The following is a 6,000-nucleotide window of genomic DNA, read 5'->3' as shown; positions in this document are numbered from 1 at the left end:
ATTTAAATAACCTTAGAGTGCATGATAGATCAACACAACTACACCAAGTACTAACATAGCATGCACACTGTCACCATCACACTATGAAGGAGGCATAGATCACATCAATACTATCATAGCAATAATTAACTTCATAATCTACAAGAGATTACAATCATAACCTACACCAAGTACTACACGATGCACACACTGTCACCATTACACCGTGCAGGAGGAATAGAGTACTTTAATAACATCACTAGAGTAGCACATAGATGAATAGTGATACAAAACTCATATGAATCTCAATCATGTAAGGCAGCTCATGAGATCATTGTATTGAAGTACATAGGAGAGAGATTAACCACATAGCTACCGGTACATCTCTTAGCCTCGATGGAGAACTACTCCCTCCTCATGGGAGACAGCAGCGTTGATGAAGATGGCGGTGGAGATGGCAGCGGTGTCGATGGAGAAGCCTTCCGGGGGCACTTCCCCGTCCCGGCGGCGTGCCGGAACAGAGACTCCTGTCCCCCAGATCTTGGCTTCGCGATGGCGGCGGCTCTGGAAGGTTTCTCGTACCGTGGCTTTTCCGTATCGAAGATTTAGGTCAGGGACCTTTATATAGGCGAAGAGGCGGAGTCGGAAGGTCGACGAGGCGACGACACAGTAAGGCGGCGCGGCCAAGGCCTGGGCCGCGCCAGCCTATCATCTGGTGGGCCTGTGGCCCCCCTCTGGCGACTCTCGGGTGTTCTGGAAGCTTCATCCAATTCTAAGACTCTGGGCGTTGATTTCGTCCAATTCTGAGAATATTTCCTTACTAGGATTTCTGAAACCAAAAACAGCAGAAAACAGGAACTGGCACTTCGGCATCTCGTCAATAGGTTAGTTCCGGAAAACGCATAAAAACGATATAAAGTGTGAACAAAACATGTAGGTATAGTCATAAAACAAGCATGGAACATAAGAAATTATCGATACGTCGGAGACGTATCAGGCCTCTAGGGAATCTACTGGATATTAAGGTACTCCTTTTAATAGAGTACCGGAACAAAGCATTAACACTCCGTGAACACATGTGATCCTCACATCACCGCCATCCCCTCCGGTTGTCCCAATTTCTGTCACTTCGGGGCCTTTGGTTCCGGACAGCGACATGTGTATACAACTTGCAGGTAAGATCATAAAACAATGCATATCATGATGAAACAATAACATGTTCAGATTTGAGATCATGGCACTCGGGCCCTAGTGACAAGCATTAAGCATAACAAGTTGCAACAATATCATCAAAGTACCAATTACGGACACTAGGCACTATGCCCTAATAATCTTATGCTATTACATGACCAATCTAATCCAATCCCTACCATCCCCTTCAGCCTACAGCGGGGGAATTACTCACACATGGATGGGGAAAGCATTGCTGGTCGATGGAGAGGCGTCGGTGGTGATGATGGCGATGATCTCCTCCAATTCCCCATCCCGGCGGAGTGCCAGAACGGAGTTTCTGGTCCCCGAGACGGAGTTTCGCGATGTGGCGGCGTACTGGAGGGTTTCTGGCGACTTCGACTTCTCTTTCGCGTTTTTTAGATCGAACCCCTTAAGTAGTCCAGAGGGGGGCGTCGGAGGCCAGCCGAGGGGGCCACACACTAGGGCGGCGCGCCCCCCCCGGGCCGCGCCGGCCTGGTGTGTGGGGCCCTCGGGCCTCCACCTGGCTTGCCCTTCTGGCTCCGTGAGTTTTCTGGTAAAATAGGCCCTTTGGTATAAATTCCGAGGATTTTCCCGAAAGTTGAATTTCTGCACAAAAACAAGACACCAGAGAAATTCTGCTGAAAACAGCGTTAGTCCGTGTTAGTTGTATCCAAAATACACAAATTAGGGGCAAAACAATAGCAAAAGTGTTCGGGAAAGTAGATACGTTTTACACGTATCAACAGGGCCTACTGCTGCTTGTCTGGAATTATCTGGGTGCTTTCGCATTGTTACAACGAGTTGTGGTTGTGCCTCTAGGGCTCCCAGGATCCGGCTTATAAAGGCGCCAGGATCTAGGGTATCTACGAAGAGTACTAGCCGGAATACAATCTTGCCTAACTACGAAATATTACATTGCCGTGCACGTCAAGGATCCGCCTATTCCTAATACGCCGTACTAGATCCGGCTACCCCTGATGGGCCAGGGCAGATCCGACTCCAAGGATAGGTCAGTTTGGATACGACTCCTTGTTTCTGGGCTGGACTTCCTCCATCTTGATCAACATCAACTGGGCCGCCCGATGGGCCGTATCCCACCATCACCGTCTATGGGCCCCCCAGGTTTGCCGAATCTAGCCACTATCATTGGTAGACCTATAAAGTATACCCACAACACCTTGGCTTTTCAGGTGACAAGTATAATTGGAAGCAAGGTCGAATTAGAGAGAGACCTGATAGGGTGGTAGATAATGGTGCTTGGAATATAATGCATCCAGGAGTTGTGGTACAAACTCTTCAATTCACTAGGTCAGATCACCGGCCTATTCTTCTTGATACATATTTTCAGTTGCCCGTGGCGAATCAAAGCAAGCGATGCAAGAAGTTTGAGGCAAAATGTCTTAAGGAAAAGGGTTTTAGGGAGATGGTCGAACAATCCTAGGCCGCAGCCTCGATCATATCCATATCATTTTGCATTTCTCGAAAAATATAATATGTTTGGCTATTCTAAGTGTTTTTTTCCTGCGTAAAAAGGAACTTGTCATTTTTAATTCTTGGGTTCAAGGATTATTCTATAATTTAAATGACTCAATATAAGATTTTTATTCTTTTAGTTACTGAATTTTTTGTGGGATTTCACTCCACCCGCGGTTGGGAACTAGTAATTCCTTGGGTCTACAACCCTTCCAATTTTTTTTTGTTTAAACAGCGATGTCCCTGATGGTGGCATGTGGGAAAAGCTGGCCCATTTGCATCGTGTGTTGCATGCATGGGACGTTTCGGTTGTCAAGAATCCAAAGAAAAAAATGAGAAAGGCGTAGAGTGAACTCAACAAGGCTTTGAGCAGTCCAATAACAGACGAAAGAGAGAGGCTCGAAGGTTTTAGACAAAATTCAACCAAAGGTAACACAAGAAATGAACGATCAGTGGCTCCCATTTATTCTCATGATGTAAAGAAAGTTGTGTTTAGTATTCGAGACTACAAAGATCCTAGCCTAGATGGACTTCATGCAATTTTTTACAAGAATTTTTGGAACATATGTGGTGAGGAGATCACTCATGAGATATTGCAATATCTAAATACATGTGTGATTAATATCATGATGGTTTTTATCCCAAAAATTGATGATTCAGAGTTGGTGTCTCAATTTCTCCTAATCAGTTTGTGCAATGTGATCTCTATGATCGAATCAATGATGTTGGCACTCATGTTAAAATAATATTTTCCTTGAGGTTAATTCTCCAATGCAAAGTGGGATTGTGCATGGACGTATAGCTAGTTTCCTTGTGGTGTATGAATTTGTCCATAGCATTAAGAACAAACGTTCCAAGAGGTGTTGGTTATTGTGATATGAAGTTAGATATGCGTAAAGCGTATGATAAAGTGAAACGGGTTTTTTCTGAAGAATATGATGCACAAGCTAGGCTTCGATGAGAGGTGGATATTGTAACACCATAGGTTTATAGGATATGCACGGGTTCAGGATTTGTGTATTCATCTTAAAATGTGGGGGATTTTTTTCTTTTGCTTAAAACTCAAAGTGATCGAGATCATAACACGATAATTCCTGAAATAGGAGTTGTCATCAGAGTTATGTTTGGTTTCGAGATAATCCTTGTTGATATGTAGCAGAAAAAGGAAAACATGGAAAATTAATAAATACAACCATTTGAATTCAAAAATAGAATTTGAATCTTACATTCAAATTTGAATTCAAACTATATTACATCTTAACTCTCAATAGTAAAGATCTGATACTATATAACAGACACACACTTTATTAGTATTTGGGACATTACATTGTCTTCACAAAATTTAGAATGAAAAGAAGATTACAAATTTGAATCAGAACCTAATTAAACTAGTTTATCTTCATTTGAATATTCACAATCTTCACACAAGCACAAGAAGAGAATTTGGTTAGGGGATTAGAATGTAGCCAACACTCAGAGGTGAGGCATTTGATTTATGAGCTTAACAACATACACTTTAGGTATTAAACCTAAGATGCAAACAAGAGAAGAATCAACTGGAGAGGATGACCAAGATCAAAACCATAGTTGTATATAGACTAACACTTTGGACTTTGACATATCTTGTCAAAGCAGTGAATCACTTCGTGCACCAACCCAAGATGATTGGATATGGATGGCAACAACTCTGTGTGCCACGTTGGAACTTCAAGTGAAGAGTGTTGTAGCAAGCATCTTTTCCACACAAGGGTGACTCGAGAGTTTAATATTGAACTCTCGAGCAATTGCAAGGTTCCCTTCTTCTGTCCTCTTCAAGCAACATCTAAAAACCAAAGTAATCGCCTTGTCTCAAGTGGTTGTCAAGCACAAGGTTTCATATTAGTAAACAAAAAATAAAACTATAAATAAATAAAAGTAAACTATCTATAGCTAGGCAACAAAGTAATAAAATAATACGATTTTTTTTGGGGGGGGGGGGGGGGTTGTTTGTGTTTGCCAGAAGTAAAAGTGTTTTTGTATTTTTGAATTTAATTAATGCAAAAAGTAAAAGGTGATAAAAGTGATTTCTTACAATAAAAAATGGACTAGGGTTCATGGGTTCACTTGTCTATTCTCTGATAAAGTGTAATGTACATAGAACAATTAATGGAAGATACAATATTGGTGGAACTTTCAATGTGTACTTGATCCGTATGTGCATCATGTTCTAACATAAATATTATGTTACACATCTCACCTATACTCCTCTAGAAAGGGAAAACTTCATGCAATCTAGAATTAAGATAAACATAGCATTGACTTAGGTACTTTGACACGATATTTGAATAACCAATATGCTACCTCGAACGAACAAGATCACCTTTTATTTCACTAGATGACAATATGACACATGCATTTACTTTCTTCCTAGTAAGGTAACAAAATAAAGGTAAAAGCCATATTAGTTCTCGAATTTGCTATCATTATCCAATCCCCACCACCATGTTACTCCATCTAATACACACGTTCTCCCACACACACCCTTGCATACAAGTTTGATCGTAACAAGTAATTAATAATGTGGTACATAATATGCATCGATCAATACATCTTGCACATAAATATAATTCAAGTCTCAAATATCAACTCATAAACAAAAAATCCACCATATATGAATTATATATATGACCATAATCATGTAGATAGATCAAGCTACTTCCACAAAACCCATAGTCTAGAGGTGGATTACTCCTTCTTCATCATGTTGGCGGTGTTGATGACGTTTGAGAGGTCGAAGATCCAACCAGCGGTAGCCCCGACAATGTTTCCCTCTACAATCTTCGGTGCTTCTAATACTATTTTGGTGCTTCTGTGTTTTTGTGGCCGCCTCCTTTCAGGATGCGTCGGCGGACCTTTATATAGGCATTTTAGGTCAAGATCTTGATGTCGGGTTGAAGACGGATGGTTGCAGATGCTCGATGTGTGAATGAGCATGAGTAGCGCGACCTGGGTAAGACCGTGCCACTGGGTCCGTTTGGCCGTCGGGCCTCCGTTCGCGAGGTTATAGTGTTCTAGGTGCTTCTTTTAATAAAATATTAATCCTCGAAAAACCTCAAATCCGTTTGACTTCGTTAGGTTATTGAAAGATAAAAATACACAAAAGAATGTTTCCCTGTTCTGAAGAGTTATAACCCAAATAAAAGAGATCATTGGTAAATCCTCCCAAATCAATATAAAACATCGATATAACATTGTATATTGTGTAAATATATGAGAATATGTACTAAAAAATTCATGTATGCATTTTACATGCATCAGACACACGTCACAAAGTCACATCTCACATGAATATCATTACAAAATAGGCACAAAGTG

The sequence above is a fragment of the Lolium perenne genome, chromosome 3, assembly GCF_019359855.2.
Source record: "Lolium perenne isolate Kyuss_39 chromosome 3, Kyuss_2.0, whole genome shotgun sequence".
NCBI lineage: Eukaryota > Viridiplantae > Streptophyta > Magnoliopsida > Poales > Poaceae > Lolium > Lolium perenne.
This window is presented reverse-complemented; position numbering follows the sequence as displayed.